Here is a 19,402-nt window from a genome sequence, read left to right as displayed (position 1 = left end):
ATCTCTGGCTATTATACTCTAATCCCTTTGTCTCTCTGAGAGTTAGAACATTTTGCGAGCTAATGCAACTGGACCCTCACTAATGACAGCAGATAGCTACGTCGGCTAGATGACAGCAGCTGAGAACAATACTTAATGTTGACATCACTTGCTTGGAAATTCTATTTTAGGTTTCTTCCTTTTATAGTGGGTTGTTTCAAGTTGGTATCCCCAGCTCACCAGACAAAGCACATATAAAAACTTTGCAAGAGGTGGTTCCCTTTGTGCATGGGAATACTTTCCTCTCTGTTCAGACTCTCAGTTCTCTGCAAGTACCAGCTCACCTGTGAATCCATTGACAACATGCCACCTAAGAAGATCGAACCAAAGAAACCCGAGCCAAAAAAGCCAGAGCCTAAGAAAGATGCAGCCCCAGCTGCTAAACCAGCTCCAACTCCGGAGCCACAGCCTGAGCTACCCAAGGAGCCCGCATTTGACCCCAAAAGTATCACACTGGAGTACACAGCTGACCAGATTGAGGAGTTCAAGGAGGCCTTCAACTTGTTTGACCGTACACCAACTGGAGAAATGAAGATCACATATGCCCAGTGCGGCGATGTGATGCGAGCTCTGGGCCAAAACCCCACCAATGCAGATGTGCTGAAAGTGCTTGGGAAACCACGGCCTGAGGACATGAACTCTAAAATGGTGGACTTTGAGACGTTCTTGCCAATGCTGCAACACATCTCCCGTGCAAAAGATCAAGGCAACTTTGAGGATTTTGTAGAAGGGCTCAGGGTTTTTGACAAGGAAGGCAATGGTACCATCATGGGAGCAGAGCTGCGTCATGTGCTGGCAACACTTGGGGAGAGGATGACAGAAGATGAAGTGGACAGATTGATGGCTGGACAGGAGGATGCCAATGGGTGTATCAATTATGCATCCTTTGTAAAGCACATTCTTTCTGGTTAAGAAGGACAATCAACCTCAAAGACTTAAATTTTCCATCTGTTATCTAAACTTACAGGATTTCTTGTTTGTTAGTTAAAGGTGAGGTTGTAATCTAATCAATAGAATAATTTCATGATGTTCAAGGCAGAGATTATTACTGAGCTGAGAAAGATTGGCTCTAAGACCTATTACTAAATTTGAATAAAGAATAAAAATACCAGTGTGATAACATGGATCAATAAAAAAAAGAAAAACATCTATCAATAAAGGAAATTTGATTACCAATGACCAAATGTCTATTCAATGTACCAATCTAATTGGAGGAGAAAATGATGATTCAGCCATTCAACTTTTCACTATGACTGTGTTAATGTGATAAGACTAAATTATTGTAGTGCCAGAAAAAGGGAAACAATAAAAAAAAGAAAGAAAACAACAGGCTCGGTCTGAAAATAAAACAGCTTTGTTTCTATTCTACTTCACACAAAGAGGGGTTTACCTACATGTGCTTTTCTTTGTTTTTGGAGCAGCTACTGTGAATCAATATATACATGTTTGAAATATGCACACGGACACACTCACATTCGGTTACCAACTGTCTACCAACTCAAAGAAAGGCCCCAAAGAAAGGGTGTTTGTACAATGTGTAAAGAACCCAAGAAAATGTCTTTGGAAGTGTTTGAAATACACAGAAACATATAGATGAACAAGTAAATTATGACAAGGTGAAGGAGACCCAAAGGGTTTTACAGGCTGCATTTGGGTGTAAATCATTTGCGGCAAATCAAGTGCTGTCAATTAATATGAATCAGATTGGAAAGATTAATTTGTCAATAATTTTCACCCAAAGAAAAAATAGAGCTTTTGTTGAAGAATCATACAGTTTACATTAAGACAGATATGACAAATACAATATAGACTGGAACAGTTTGCCCATCGTTGCATTTGTGCTTTGGAAACATTTTAGGAATTTAATGGGTCAATCGAACAAACAAGGGTCTTTCCTCCCAAGAGTTGGGAGTTTATAAGGCCCAAGTTAAACCTGTTATGGACCATGGAAGGCAGTTGGAGTCTCACAGTTGCAAGGCGATAGAAACAAAATGAAAATAAACTATTCTTTCCAACCATAAATCACATTATCTATAACCTAGAAAGAAACCCTTTTCCTCCATCTTGACTTTCTTCTGCCATGGTTTTGCTGTCAGTAAGCTGGATGCTCTGGCTTAGAAAACAACATTAAAATCAGATACCGCCTGAAGAAATTTTATGCAACGTCCATAAATAACTGACTTATTTTGTTTATGTTTTTCAACATATGAATAAACATACTTTACCTTTACTAGCTTCAGTCTGTGATGCACTACTGATTTACAATCTATTTCTGGTTTGATGAAGAAGTAGAAAGATGCAGCTTTAGGTTAAAGTGGCACTTACTCTATGCAGCTGTCAAGTAGATACAAAAGAGGTTCTAAGTGTGCTGGGCACCCAGCTTCACAACCAGTTGAGAGCCAGCCAGTAATTTAGACGCATCATGATTAATCAGCAGCTGTTAGCTTTAAAGTCCTTTGTTAAATATGTTAGCTTCTGGCTGGGTGGACCCAACAGCTTGTATATTTATGCTTTAAAGTTAGCTGTGCAGAGTATTCCCTGTACAAAAGGTGGACACAGCATAGTAAATATTAGTGTCAGGATGGTTATTCTCCTGGCATAATTTTCATAACCTTGGTTTTTTTTCCCACTGTTGGAGTTTAAGAGTGCAATATATTAAAATGTCATCTATTCAAACTGCTCTCTGTATGACTCTAGCAGCCCAGGTGCCAGCATAAAACACCAAGGTAGACAGAGGCACTCAAACTGAAATATCAAGTGGCAGTATTTTGCCTAAGTTAAAGCGTTAATTTGCAGCAGCATTTTTCCCAAGCTGTTATTGCTAAAGTGATTCTTCACTGCATCATATTGCCTGCATTCAGATGATGTAAAGTCTGGTTTATGTCACTGTTGTTGGGTTTTTTTCTGCAGAAAATGCATCACATTTCTTTACAGAAATTAATTTGGATTGGGAAAGATAACAGCAAGAAATAAACCTCATGAGCTGTCTATCATTTGAGCATCAATTACTACCAAATAGTGAATGAGACTACTACTTTTCACTATTCCCTGCAATATTCTAGAAAATGGGCACGTCTTTTTTTTTTTGTTTTTAGCAAAGAACTGTCTAGTTTAACAATGTTTTGGTCAGTAGTCACAAATTACTGTGAGAGTGATGACAACGATAAATGGCAACCTTGATTATAAAACAACCTGAAGTAAAGGAAGGTCTACCAAGGTCAAGATCAGCAAGCATCATTTATTGGCAGCCCATCATTTTTCACAGGTAGCAACAAATTCACCCCATTAACAATTGATGAACTCATTTCATTTGCCAAGAAGTCTGACTGGTTTTTGATTTATAGGAGCAGGCCTCATTTATGGCAAATAAGGGCTGATATTTTGTGAGCAAAAATGCTTTGCACATGAAAAAAAGGAGTCATATCTTGCATACAAGCCAGAAATCACATGTGATGAAACTGCTAAGTTTCCTCAGAGGGCAAGAACATTTTTACTCATTTTCTTTAGATCCCTGTTTTATACCATCTGAAAAAACTAAATTCAGCGTTCCTCATTTGGATACACACAATATTTTTCTTAGCTCTTCATATGCAGTTCTAAAGATCACACTGATTTTGGCAGTTTTTTTTTTTTTGGCCGCCATCTTGGTACACATAGAAATGTGTTGACTTACAAATGAAAGCAGTTAGAAATTAATATTCTTAATTGTCTTTCTATGCGCACCATCAACTATTTCTCTTGAGGGCTCCCTTCAGATAGCCCTCTAAAACATTATTCCTACACGTAATAAAGTCACGCTACTGATTTCTAAAATGGTGTGTTTTCACTGCTGTAGAAGCCAATGACCTCTGAATTGCGGATGTACGACACTACTCAGCTAGTGATCATTAATGATACTAGTGTGTCTGTGTCCTGCCGACTGATGTGGTGCAGCTAATGTTTCTAATCTACCAACAATTCTGGTCAAGACTGATTTTTTTAGAAATAAATCACAGTGGTGTACTTTTCTGTAGCTAATGAGCTCTTAAAACAAAATAATTAGCAGGATTAATCAAACATCTGGATATCTCCTGGGGCTAGAACAAACCAAACCTCTCTGTTAACCAAAGCAATTAAACATTTTATAATTATTTGTTTCAACCTTCTGTTTTCATATCACATCTTGATGTCCATAACAGTGTATGAGTAATAAAAAGAGGGTGAGGACATAAGTGGAAAAAAATAAATTGAAAGCCTGCAACAAGGCCAAGGAATTTAGAACATTTTACACACTTCAAGATACAACACAGTCTCCGAGCAGGTTGTAAAAATGTCAGATGATGAAATGCATTGATTGGTGTTCTTTGACCCAACATTTTGCGTTGTTTTTGGAGGGTGCACATGGCTGCGAAAATAATTGGGAATGAAAAGGAGAGTCTCATAATATTTAGTGAAACTGTCATGAAAGGAGCGTTTATCAGTTTGAAAAGGTAAACACTACAAAGGCTTTTTTTGAGACCTAGAGACTTTGGTGCTGATTAAACAAATTACTGTCATCCAGAAAATATGTTAAACCCAATCCTTTTTTCTTTTTTTCTCTTTTTTTTTATTGATTTAATATTCACAAGATCAGGTTTTCTTCCACTTTCTTGTGTGTCTGTATACTGTCTTTTCCAGGTAGATATTTCATTCTTTTTTTTAAATATAGAATAATACAGAAAATAATATTAATAAACAGCCTTCATCCTCAAAACTCTCATTACCATTTTTCAACACATATTCTGTCCAGCAATCGATTCTCCTTCAGTCTGTGGAGCATATCAGACAGATTAGATGCAGCTCTAAGGGCAATAATTAGAACTGTTTTAACTTGATTTGTGTGGAAATTTGTATACAGTCTATATAATCTGAACTCATTTGAAAAGGAAAGCAAGGACTGGAGAGTTTAATTTTTGCACTGTTTCTAAAATATCTAAACAGAGAGAAACAATTGGTTATTTATGGCATTTAGATGAACATGCTGTATGTATATGAAGCCTGATTTCCCATAAGATTGGATGAAACAGTAAGCAATTTCATTTCATGTTTGAGTGGAAATTAAACTATCCCTCGAGGATTTTTTGCAGAAAACTTTTTTGATTTTGTACACTTTAACTGCAAATGGAAAACTGTAATTGGATTATTCTATTTTCTATTAGGATCACAAGGTTCACTCCTGTTGCAAAATATTCAGCTGTGGAAAAACATCAAATATACTGTCGGTCCTGAGGGTGCTTACATAGATGTCTGGAAGTAATTTCTTGACTATGCTTTTCAGAAAAAGGTCCTCTTTGAACTTCGATAAATAACACTCACTTGCTTGTAAAGTCATGACTGGATTTTAATCCTCAGTAAGTAATAAATAAATCTTTTAGAAATATGTTTCTGCTGCTGCAGTGTTTCTTCTCTGTTCTCTATTGTACAGCATTTTTAGAATTCTCAAAAACTTCCCTAATGTTTCACAAAATTATGTCATTAAAGTGTTTATTCCTATTAAAAAAAATGTAATCATCATCAAAGTTATGATGTCATCTCTCAGATTTGAGAGAGGAAGCCAAGTTAGCATGATAATATATATTTCGCCCTCCTCTGGTACCTTTTTGCCATCATATCTTGAAAATATATTAGGATGCCTAATGATCCTGAGTGCCATCATGTTGGCAGCGCTGCACTGCCATTAATTTTGATACCACATTGCGTGCCTTTAAATGTGAAAGCACTTTTAAATGGTTTAAATGATTATGACCGAAGAGTTCATGTCTTTTCTTATTTGAGTCCGGAACATGAGGTGATATATGGCCAAAACAGGGCAATGATTTGTAGGACCCAAACATACGACTGCTTTTTTTCACCTTTCAAATAAAAAAAAATAAATGGAAAAGATAAAAAAGGAAATAATTGCAAAAATTCATATCTATTCCAATTAATCAAACTCACTGTCATTCTAAAACTGAAGACTACACTAACCTCAGCAAAAAAAGCTAAATAAGTTACAGACCTACAAGTTTTGGAGCAAATCATACGGCCCTGTTTCAGAATAAAGATTTTTCTTCAATTTTCCATCAGTTATGCCTTTACAAGCTGACTGAGAGAAGTTCAAGCACATGTCATAAAGTTTCCTGGTTGGATCCTAATGCTAGACATCAGAATAACTAAAGCAGGGTGAAGAAAGTATGTTATCATGTTAAGTATTTTTCAGTTTATTTTTCATTTTCATTTTTATTAAACTTATTTAAATTCTATTTAAAAGTGAGTTTATATGATGTATTTTTTGACTTAATGAACTTACTAAGAAAATATACAGTATTTTATGCCATGGAATCAGATTTACTTTTGCGCCGCACCAATTGCAAACTGTTTTCACATTCATTTGTTACAGTTGGAATTTACTAACAAGATGCAGCAGGAAGTTAGCACCTGACAGAGATTCATACAATAATCTCTGTGCTTGGTCCTGTTGTATTTAAGGGATTTTTTTTAATCTCGTAGGACAAAATTCCGGGAACAGAGGAGAGAGAATCTACCAGATGAGAAGTGATTCGCTAAGCTTTAAGCTACATGCTTCGCCTCTAAAGCATGACAACAAAATCATGTGTATAGCTGTGCAATTACATGGCGTTTGTTTTTACGACAGTGATGTAACATACTACAAGTGTAGGCAGAGCAAAAGAGCACAACACTGTCAAAATCTCCAGTGATGCTTAAAACTCCAAGTGTTACTGTCATATATGAACATCTGCATCAAAGTTTTCAAATCATCTAAACCAGTGACTAAATATGTTTATTTATCTCATTTTAGAATTGCTACCAAATAAATTTTCTCTGTTTGCATGTGGGTATGCATACATTTATTGCCATGTTGCATAGCTTCTTCTAAAAGATCCGAATGTCTTTCATTTGGGAGCATGTACAGAAGACTGTTGAAAAATCACACACATTGGGAAATATGTTTTAAGCCATGTATCCTTAACATCCCTGTCCTTTCTGTCAATCACAGCGAATTAAGTTATGTAGACATTTTGTGTAGATGTTTTGTATATCTAGAGGGGAGTACTTAATGTAAATCTATTTCCTCAGGTCTCATCTTGAGTGCTCCAGACAGAATTCTCCTTATTTTTTGCTGTAACTGAGAAACCATTGTACGGATTACAGACACAGCCCCTGGCCCAAACATCTAAGTCGTAATAAGAGGGAAAAGTTTCTTACATTTCTCATTAAATATTGCAGATTTGCTTATCCCCAAGCATGCTTTCATTTTTTACTGAACTTGACTATCTCTTTTTTTTCATTAAGGTGTTCGCTCTCTTTGCCTCACAGGTGAAGATTATTCGTCTCCATTTGTGCACTTGACCCCCAACAAGTGAGCACTCAACCTATGTCAGAGAATCCCAAAAGGTTTTTAGAGCAAAGGAAGGGAATGCAAACTAATTATTTCAGGAAGAAATATCCATTAATCCATTCATGCTGGTATTTAGGGTTTATTACTGCAAAAGAGATACTGATATTGCCCTGATATTTTCGTTATTCAGAAACTCTTAAATATAATTTTTCCCAAGTACTGACACCCGTTATGAAGGGATTCAACTGGAAAATAGCCCCTAAACATACAGTGTTAAATGTGCATCAATACACAACATGGATTAAATGAGAATGACAGCAGCTGAGTAAGAACAGACAGGTGATGCGCTTATGTGCTCTTATGAAGACGTTCTTTCAGGATCCACTCTGAACATCTTGTATACCCACTAGGAGCAAAGTCACCACGCCTATCCCTGTACCACATTTGAAACTTGGCACATTTTGATTGAACTTTTGCTAATACCCTCTCTGCCGTGCTCATTTAAATCATATATCAAACTGAACAGTTTTGAAATGATAGCTGTGAAAAACAAATCTTTTTGTGGTTCCAGTCTAGTTCAGAGTGCAGCCTTCTTAATGAGTCTTTTTGAATTATTCAGAAGTATGTATATTTCTACACATTGTCATTTACCTGGTGAGAGGTCCATTCATTTCACATGTCAAGTTAAAACATAAATGAAGCTGACATGGCCATTGTGATTCTACCTACTGACAGGGATAACAGTGGAGTCACATATCCTTCTACTTAGCATGTGATAGGCACTAATATGCAGTCACCATGATGGAATCCTTACTTTGTCGTTAACGGTTTGCTGGTATGAAAGTATTTTCTGATAATGAAGGAAGTTGGTCTGTCTGTATGTGAAGCCTGGATGGGTTCTCATCACAGAAAGAAAGTAATAGTTCTATAGATTTTAACTGATAGATTGTCTGCTATGAGCCTTGACAGGTTGGTTATGGATAGACATGGACAGCGAGATGAGAACCAATTGATCAAACTAATGCTTGAAATGGATCTCTCAATCTTTTTTTTCATTTTTTGCAAAAGATGTGTGAAGAAGAAAAAAAAAGAAAATACACCTTTGAAATGGGCCAGTCAGACCATGTCTGATTTGTGATGTGGAAAAGTGACTATATAAGGGGTAGATGGAAGGGTTATCCAATAGCACAGTCAGCTAATCAGAGCAAGGGGTCACTCTAGCTTGTGAAATTGAGCACTACGGGCTATTGTTCTCTGTGAGAAGGGTAAAAGTTATCTCATTTGTCAAAGGCTGCAAACAATAGATCCACCCTATTCTACTACTGAAACCTTAGTGTTGTGCCTTATTTTCCTCTCTAGCAATTTTTCAATTAAAAAAAAAGTATTGCTTTATATAAGTAAACATTATTAATATCAGCACTGAAAGAGCTCATTATTTGATTTATATTTTTTATCAAGCTACAGTAAAGACCACAGCATAACAAATTTAAAACAAAGCTTTTATTTATTGAGTATTTATTCTACTTATTTGTTACCTGCCAATTTTTGCTCTTAAGTTGACATAATTTTTAATTCAGACTTGCATTGGCTTCTGGGTGATATATTACTCTTAGATTTATTTACCTTTTAGCAGATTAAATCCAGATTAGATCCAGAGGAATGCATACCAACAGGCTGATGCAGTTTGACCTTGTAGCAAAGCTCTTGTGAACACTGAACTGCATGGTTGACTCCAGATTCCACACATTTCCAAAATTATGAGGGATCAAGAATGTAATTTAGCTGTGTTTAATGGCGCAATGATAAATATATATTTCATGTATAGATTTATACTATACAGCATTCATACACATTCGGAATCCATCCAACCAACCATTTTCTGCCCCTTATTATGGACTGGGCCACAGGGGCAGTAGTCTAAGCAGAGATCCCTAGACCTCCTTCATCTCTCACACCTCCTCCAGCTCTTCCAGGGGGACACCGAAACATTTCCAAGCCAGCCTAGAGATGTAATCTTTCAAGAAAGTCCTGGGTCTGCCCAAGGCCTCCTCCCATAAGAGTAAATCTGAAACAAGTCCTTTGGGAGGTGTCCAAAAAGCAGCCTAACCAGATGCCAGAACAATGTCAACTGGTTCCTTTCAAAGCAAAAAACTGGCAGCGACTCTACTATGAGCTTCTCCTGGATGACTCAGCTCTTCACCTCAAACAAAAAGAACCAGCCATTCTTCAGAGGAAACTGCTTTGTCAGACGTTAGTTTTCAGGATCCCATTCTTTCAGTTACTATCCTCAGCTTCTGTAAATATATGAGAGCTGGAATATAGATTCATTTGGAGAAAGTTGCGCTTTGTTTGAATTGCTCACTACACTTTACGGGCAACTGTTTTAATGAACAAGACCCAGTACAACGCTGGCTCTTTGAGGAGACTGAAGCTGAACGTTGAGGCTTTTCCAAGAAGAGAAGGCCATGAAAGTGAACGTCAAGCAGTAAGTGAAAATGTTTCAAATGCAGTGGCGATAGGCCAAAATAATGTATTTTAGTGTGCTAACTTGAGATCATTTGTGTCAATGCAAATGGAACAATAGTTTGCAATTATCACCCCTCATACACCAGACAATTAAAAAAAAATAAAAACATGTTTTAAAACGTCTGACACCCTCTCACATACATGTTACGGTACACAGCAGAAGAAAACGTCATACAGACATTTGTGCTGTTGCCATAATGCAATTAGATGCTTCTCCTTTTGTACGGCCTAATTTAATCAGACTTTTCTTTGCCTCGTCACCATGGTAACTCTTGGCCACAGCTTTCCCTACCTCCGGTTTGGAAGTGACAGCAGTGCACATATTGGTTGAAAGCAGAGATAATGTGTCATTGAATGACACAATTTGCATAAAATAAGACAGAAAACCTAGGATATTATTAAACATGTTTGGTTTTGTCGTAATCCCAAGATGTGAGAAAGACCTTAAAACAGTCTGGATAGAGTACATCAAATCACAGGAGTGCGCCACAACATTTCACATTCTTTGGGAAAACTGTTTATAAATTTGAAATCGCTTGAAAAATCAGGCAGTGTATACCCAGCTTTAGTCCGCTTGGAAGTGTATTTTTTAGACTGTGAGCTGTCATAGTTTCCTGACCAGCAACAGAAGTTTGTATGTATTCACTAGTCACCACCATCCTCTCTCCTGCCCCCTTGTCAAGAATCTAGGAAATCCGACCAATCAGAAGACACTTTATTCAAATCTTCTCATTCCCAGGAGTACACTTCACCCTCATGATAACAAATTACAAATCATTCAAAGTTTTGATGGTGGAAAAGCTAATCTAGAGGTAACCAAAATTAAGACTCACATGACTAGAAATGATCATGCCAGGTCCTGTTCAAACACCTCGTCATCATACAACTGTGACCTTATCGTTTTTATTCTTTATTAAAATGATTAGAATTGTGTCAGTCCAATTTCTTATCTGAGGCTGGCTGAACTACAACTGATCCTTCATTGTATCTTTTTTTTAATTCATGGTGTTGATGATGCCCTGATAATAGATGTATGGTAATGTACTCCTGGTAAAGAGTCCTGTGCTGCTGGGTGAGCTATTACCTGCACTGTTTGCCTCCAGCCGAGGCCGACATAAAATCTGCCTTATTACCTTCCCACTGCACACTCCTTTCTGCATTGCACTGTTAGTCATCAATCAAAATAAATAAATAAGGACCCACATGTACAGAATAGTATAGAGGCTACACCCACTGATGGACTCATTAAGCTTGAGGGCAGCTGAAAACCTCAGGAACAACAGAATGAAAAGCAGCAGATGATTCTCACCGCATGCCATATCCATGTCAGATCTCACCATCTTGAAAAACCCCACTAGTTTTAACCTCCTGGTGTTAAATTCTCTCCCCCAAGCAATTGGGGAGAAAAAAGTATTTCTATGCCAACTGGATACAATTGAGGATTCTGCCAAAAGATTAAAAACATTCTAATACACTTTGCAGCTTTGTGCTCTGAAATGTAAAGTTGTTGAATTATTTTTTTTTTCTTCTGGTCATAAATGATTATAATAAAGTATAAAGACTCCCAAAATGAAAGAAATCAGGTTTGTATGTTGCATGTACAGAAAAGTATAAATTTTTAAAATAGAATTGTATTATTTATGACAACATGAAATAGTCATTCATTCAACATTACTGCATTCCTTTTGTCTTGAACTCCTCTGACTCCGACAACTTTTCATCACCTGAATTAGTCCCTCCATATGCGAAGCAAAAATGAACGGCATTCAATTCTGTCTCACCCTGTGGTAAACAACCAAGTCCCAACTTTATCATTGGATAATCTTAGTTTTTGGTGTTTGTCGTCAAGTACAGAGCCTATGTGTCTTAATTATCCTTGCCATGGTTATTACTGTTATTACAAGAATATGGATGGAAAATTGAATCACTGAGGGTTGACTTGTGTTTTTTTTTTTTTTTTTTCCCATATGGATGTTATTTTTGTAGCTTCGGCCATCATTCTATCAGACTATGTTGATATTTTATTAGTCTCCCTGACAGGTGATATGAGCTGCAGACACAAGCGGTCACACCATCAGTATGTAAACAGATCTGAACCTTTTGTGTGTTGAAGCACACAAAAACAGACACACACACACAAACGTTGATTTGACAGCTCTGACAACCACACCAGCTTCAATTAGAAAAACAAAAAATGCTGCAATGCAGGTTTGTAAACGTATAAAAGAGAGATAGCCTCCAGATTCCCTCTGGTTTCATTTTCCTCATTTCACATCAATTTGGTCTATCTTGCGAGCACTTCTCATGAGTGGGGAGTCGATGCACCTTCTATCCGTAACTAATTGTGGTTCTTACTAATCAAAATGTGAAAGTTCAGTAGTAATTAAGTATTTAAATAGTAATACTTTCAAAGAACTTTTAATGACAGTTGCAATAAGATATAAGGAAAAAAAATAATGTCCTTTATAGGTTCTCTTTGTAAAAAAAAAAAATTCAAAACATTAATTATTCAACTACATCTATCACCAGAACTGAAAATAGCATGACATTACATGAAAAATGCATAGTATGCAGCTTAGATAGGCAACTGTGAAAGTTAACATGTGGACCGGATTTTCTTGTAATACCATTTTGTACCGGTAGATATGACCTTAGTTGATATAGTTTCTTGCTTGCCTTCGAGCCAACAAAGGTATTGTGTTTGCTGTCATGATTATTCTAAAAACTGAGCTAAATATATAATCCACCCATCAATCCATCAATTTTCTCTACCTGCTTAATCCATTTGAGGAGGTCGCGGGGGTGCAGGAGCCTATCCTGTCATTGGGCGAGAGGCAGTGTACGATCTGGACGGGTTGCCAGTCCATCACAGGACCACACAGAGCAAAACAAGACACACAACCAGGAACATGGACACTCATTACTAGGGACAATTTAAAGTCACCAATCAACCTAACATGCATATTTTTGGATGGTGGGAGGAAACCGAAGTACCCGAGACAACCCACACATACACGAGTAGAACATTAAAAACTCCACACAGTAAGGACCCAAACAGGATTCGGACCAGAAACCCTCTTGCTATGAGGTGACGATGCTAACCCCCCCCCCACACCAACGTGCAGCCCTGCTAAACATATAATGTAAACTGTATATGTGTAAAGGTAGCTGTGTTATTGTGCTCAGCCAGCACAATTTCAGCTATGACATCAAAACAAGAGTCTGCTTGTCTTACTGTTAATTAGCTATTTTTTTTTGTTATTTAGAATTTATTTTCTATCCTGTAGGCTGGAAAAAAGAAAGGAAAAAACAATGAAAATTTTTTTAAGACTTGTAAATGCATAAAGTAATTATAAATAGGGATAGAAACATACACCTTGTCAGACAAAAATGCCATATAGTGGTTTCAAATTTCACCTTTAGGAATTTTAGAAAATCAATGATGAATAAGGAAAAGGAATTTGCAAAAATAGTGCTTACTAAGATCTTTTAGTTACCACTCAGATGTATCTATGTACATTCAGGCCAATGTGTTTATAACTCCATATGACTCCATATGAAAAGGTCTTCTATAGTATGATATATAGACTGTTGTTGCAACCTGCCACATGGCCTGTAATAAAAATGGAGTCTGACACATGAGTTAAGATAAAATAGGTTTTTATTTTACTATATAGAGAAACCAAGTGAAAGTCAATGTGCAATGTCAAAGTAAACATGTAGCACCCCAACAGCAAGAGCTGTGGAACTCCCTGCAGGCTTCTTCCAGCATTTCTCCTTTATCCACATGAAATGAATAATCAAATTAATGTTGTGTGTATGACATGTTTCAACATAACTTTTCTCATACATTTAACAAAAGTTACAAGGTCTAATTTTCATAATGACATAACCAGATTTTTAAGTATCCAAAGTTTGGTTCTCCTTTGACAACAAGCTGAAATCAGTTTGTACAGATGTTTTTAGAGTTATCTGCTCTCAGCAAAGTGTGCCGACGATGTCAGACAGTCCTTGTGGTAAATATATCTAACTCTAAACAGTCCATCCATTATTTTCACAAGCTGAAAATGACAAGAAAACACATCATTCTATTTTTTTCAGTTATCTCAGAATTTCAAGGCAGGAGTGGATCTTCTTTTTTATATATATAAAAACAGAGGCTGTGGTATTTTGATTCAAACAAAATATATATAAATATATCTGTGTGTGTGTGTGTGCGTGTAGTGTTTGCATAAGTATTGACAAAAAAGTCCCTCTGGCTCTTGAACAATAAAACCTCAACGCCGCTGGAGAAGCTTCACCCAGTATCTTTAGAGTCAATAGATAAACATAACAATCTCTTCGATTGCTTTAAATTGTAGGCAGAACAAATTCAGTACATACATAAAAAAAAGAGTCTTAAATAGTTAAACACATGTATTTATTGTACTATTAAAGCTGAATAATGTAATTTAGCAAGTTACCAAAAAGTAATATAGTTATTGAGGTGAAACCGAGCCTATAGTTTTATTTAAATATTAGGTGCATTTAAAAGTACTCGTAACAGTTAAGTATTGTCTTTGCAAATCGTACAGCAGTCTTTATTTACATTTTTTTCACATGAATAAAAATTCAAATAAAAACATGCAAGACAGGTGTGGAGGTGGATGGCAGTAAAGAAAAGAGCAGTATGGGTTTGACTAGCCTTCAGAAGCTAGACTTGAGTGCTGCAGGGAATTTGACTCAAAACAAAGCAAAAATAATTGGAGAGAGTGACTATTATGGTGTACCTTAGTTCAAACAACATGAGATCAGACACCAGTTAATTTACTTTTAGATTAAAGAAGTGAGTATGAGCTGACAAAAAAAGGAACCGATTAAAGGACTGGCGATACCAGCTTTCTTTATTTGGAATGGTCATGACAGCGCATTTAATTTTTTTGCTAGTATCAGTGTAGGATTTACTCCCATAGGCTGTTCAGTCAACTTTATCTTCTACTGTCCATTGAAAAGGCAACACATTTATTAACAATTGGTCAGACACTAAAGAAGCCTAAAAAAAGAAGACTTATTGCAGCTGGAGATTTCCTTCTCACCCCTGCCAACTTGTGGTGCTTTATGCTGCTCCTGACAGACTAATTTGGTCATTACTGAAGTGAGCTGATCGTGTTTACAGATCGGCACATTTTAAGACCTCGGCCACAGAGCTAGATGCTCTTGTTGAAGCCATTTGTGATTTGCAGTCACACACTAATTTTGTTGGTTTAGTAAATCCAGCCACAAGACAACGGGCCAAACAATGTAAAGGCCTGATTTCACCTCTTGTTTTTCTTGAATAACAAAAATGAGTAAAAAAGCAGATAAAAAATGAATAATGATAAGCACTGTCAAAGCATTTCAGAAAATAGAATTACAGTACGGTCTAATTAAAAAGCAGTATGTGTGCCTATTTGGACACACAAGATAAAAGCTCTTTAATACATTGACTTGTTCCAGGAGAAGGATCTTATTGAAATGGCACCTTTTCTGTTTTTCCAAGACATATCTAACTACCTCCCTATTACTTTCCCATTATACGCTGCCACTCTGTGGCATTTTCACAAAACCTTTGCTTCAGTGAGAAAACACGATGGCTCCCAATTGATAGCATGTTAAAAAGGTCACACATCCAAATAAATGCCAACAATGCCAAAGTATTCTCCTTATATAAACACTCAAACAAAACAGAGTCTTTGTGCGCACATGGGGAGATCCCAGTCTTGTTGGAAAGACTTGATGTAATGTGAGCATGGCCTTTAATTAAATACTGCAGGATTGATTTTTCTTTCTTTCGCTCTTTCTTTTTGGCCACAGCTGAGTGGATCTGTTGCAGAAACGTAGCTTAATTATCACTTGGCATAGTGTCCAATATAATTAGATGCCTCTCAGAGGGTAATAAAAAAAGTATTGCTATAACTGCAAAGAGCAAAAGCTTTGTCAAATACATATGATTACCACATGTATTTTCAAAAGAAAATTACAATCGATTTCAATGCAGATTATTTCAGGATTCTTGTGACAAACATAAAAGGAGAAATTAAGATGTGCCGTAACTTCAACTATAAGCAAAATTCCAGCATAGATGTATTCCTTGTGATGTTTCAAGACGTTATAAAGACTTTCGTTGATTGTTATTGCTAAACCCAACAAGAGAAGAAGAAGAGTAAAATCACTTTTCCGGAGCACAGGTCACCTGCTGAAATTTCCATTCCATAAGTGAAGTGCTACATTATTGGAAAGACTACCAGTTGCAAAGTTTTGGATTGATCAGTTTTTTTTCAAATTCCTTCAGTAATTAGTGTTTATGACATTACATGCACATTAAAGTACATTTTTGTTGAAAGATCTTTCTTAGAAATGCGTTCATGTAGTGGGATTATATTTCCCTTTTTGATTGGCTTGGAGGTCTATTTGTTTATTTGATCAATTTTTTTCACTACACTATATGGAATGCTTGTAGGTACTCCTGATGTGATTGGACATAAGATTTGACCCATTGTGTTGGAAAGGAAATATGAGAATATCTTGTGGCTTGGTCATGTGCATTAGGTGTCTGAATGTATTAGGCCAAGAAAATTATGCATTTTACACAATATTGCTCATGAAACTCAGTAATTGATTTGGACAAAGTCCTGTTGTTTTCAAAAAATGTTCTCCTCCATAATGGAAGATTTTTTAACACAGCTAACAAGGAAATTATGTAAAGTCTTCAATTAAAATAGAAGATGAAGCGCTTATATGATGCTATATTGTACTTTCACTGTATTCTCTACTACTTCTTACACTACTAATGTAAAACCTCACATGTGAGGTGCCAGTGAAAGTAAACATTGTTCTTCTGTGTGGTTATTAAAACAGAGGATGTCCCCATAGTTGTATTAGGATAAGTCAGTACAAAATGGCTTAAAACAACGACTTTACTGTGCTAAATAATACAGTGAATAGCTTTTGCAACAAATTGCTCAGTGGCTCTTTTTTTCTTTTCTTTGAGGACATAAGATCAATAAACTTGCAACAAATTATAGTTTAAATGTAGTGTTTTTTTTTAAGAAAGTATTTTCTTTTAAATAATCAAAGTAAGTATAACTAAAAAGACGTGCAATACCATCCTAGAGAATGGCAAGAATAAGGCCCCTGTACATTAGAAAACATTATGGAGCTAAAAGGGTAATAGGGGTGAAGGGGAGATGCAATATTCTGAGGAAAACCTCAGAACAACTCCTATTATCTGTCAGCGAACCATCCATCCATCCATTTTCTATGTCTGCGTAATCCAGTTTTGAGTCGCAGGGAGGCTGTAGCCTATCCTAGCTGTCACCTGACGAGAAGCAGGGTACACCCTGGACAGGTCATCAGTCCATCACAGCGCCACACGAGACAAACAACCATGCATGTTCACCACGCAAGGTCCGTGTAGAATCACCGATCAAGCCAGAATTCATGTTTTTAGACAATGGAAGGAAGCTTGAATACTCTAAGAGAAACCTTGCATACATGGGGAGAACATGCCAACTCCACACAGAAAGGCCCCAGTCAGGATTCTACCCAGGAACGCTCTTGCTTTGAGGCTAACCACCTTCTTAAGTTTTTGTTTTGCTTTGTTTTTTCCTCATAAAGGTTTACATCTGTCCCTGGCTTTTTTTCTTCTCTTACCTTCAATGACCCTGTGATGATGTCATACCAAAGTATCTTTTTATGTACCATAACCTTTTGTAACAATATCGTGAAGCAAAAAGCTCTCTAGAGCCTTGATTAAATAAAAGAACCCTCAAGCTCCAGCAATACAATAAAAGACAGGAAGATCTTCATACCACACACTGTGTTACAGCTTGACTTGACTGATTAATTGCATTGCTGATCTCCTTGGTCTCCTTGATATTAGAAGAAAGTAATAAATGCTTATGCCTGTAGGTCTTTGGAGAGCTGCACAAGGCGAGACAGGAAAATTGCTTGCCATAAGGATGCAGAAGCTCCCTCCCTCTGTTTACAGTGGTGAGTATACCAGTGACCCTTACAAGGTTTTAGTATTGATTATTTATTTTTTAAGCCCAGTTTCAGCATGATGAATGACTGTTGATCCCAAATGAGATGATCACAATTACAAGCCACATTTTTTTTTCCACAGAAATAGAGGATCACTGCAAAGACAGCATCTACAGTATACCAACAGTACAAATACAATACTCATATGTACACCATCTTTCTTTTTTTTTCTTTTCTGGCCACACCACAGGAGCTATTGTATGTCACAGCACTCAGTTTGAACGGACTATTTAGCTCCCAAAAAGGAGTATGCATACTCCTGGCATGAAGAGCAATTTATGATGCAAATGTACTGTGACTGGTCCAGATGAGCAAAATGCACAGTGATTGATTGAACACATTAATAAATAGTTTCATCCTTTTGAAAGTGAACCAAAACACCGGGACACTGAGTGTATGTTGGTTTCTGTGCACCACACTGAAAAGTAGCTGTTTTCCCCAAAAAATTAATCATGTAATGTCACTGAACCAGTGATGGTGGTGTCTTCAGAGCACTTCATAATAAAGTTCTGCTCATGTCTGGATACTCAGTCATTCCAAATATAAATGTATATATTGCCATGTAAACTGTATTCCCGTCTCGTTGCTTTGAATAGTCATTCTTATTCACAAATACTTGTATCATCATGTCTGCTTATTTGCTGACTTGCACCATATTGTTGATTTCAGTATGAGATGAAATAAATTATGACAATGAATACTGTGGTCTCTACATGCGGTCCATTCATGGAGCGGTAGATACCTGCTAGCCTTAGTACAAAATAGTTATGAACTCCCAATAATTCAATAATCATTTGAGAGGCCCATTCTGTACAGAAGGGACTCCACAGACATGGTGTGGCCTTCTAGTAACCCTGCCCAGGATTCAGAAAAGGACTCATAGCTTGTGTCAAAAGCATAGCTGTAGACCATGAAAGTAACAGGGCTATACTGTCTTTTTTTGTTTTGTTTTGGGGGTTTTTATGTAAAAAAAAAAATGGAACACACCATATGGACTTTAATATGGAAGGATCAACTGGAAGGGAGTAACAGACTATTGATGTACATAATTAGAAAAATTTTGGCTGTTACACTCAGATGGGATGTCATACTGAGAGAGACATTGTTTTAAGCAGAGAGAGAAGAGGGCCCCTGGAGTCTAGACACTAGTGGTGGATGAGCTGAGATAAGGAGGCAAGGACTGCCAGTGAAGTCTACTGGGTAGGTAGAGGTGAGGATGGAGAAAGGATGGTTTGTGCAAACATTGATCTGGAGGGAGAATGACAGAGCAGGAGAGACATTTAAAGAACAAAGAGCTTACTGATTGGCTCAAGAAATAGTATGCAGGAAGATCACTGGGCAACAGCAGTGAGGTCAAATCATGGACATGGTTGGTTAACTGGTAGTGTGGCCGAGTGGTCTAAGGTGCTGGATTTAGGC

At 36.9% G+C, this 19,402-nt stretch overlaps 1 pseudogene; it reads left to right on the top strand.

Annotated features, from left to right (window-relative positions):
- Positions 1-267: 267 nt before the first annotated feature.
- Positions 268-1,268, top strand: LOC140277343 (myosin light chain 4 pseudogene; annotated as a pseudogene).
- Positions 1,269-19,402: the final 18,134 nt, after the last annotated feature.

The sequence above is a fragment of the Leuresthes tenuis genome, unplaced genomic scaffold (assembly GCF_036924035.1).
Source record: "Leuresthes tenuis unplaced genomic scaffold, fLeuTen1.0.hap1 SCAF_19, whole genome shotgun sequence".
Taxonomy (NCBI): Eukaryota; Metazoa; Chordata; class Actinopteri; order Atheriniformes; family Atherinopsidae; genus Leuresthes; species Leuresthes tenuis.
The sequence above is the reverse complement of the archived record's forward strand: the minus strand, read 5'-3'. Positions and strand labels throughout refer to the sequence as shown.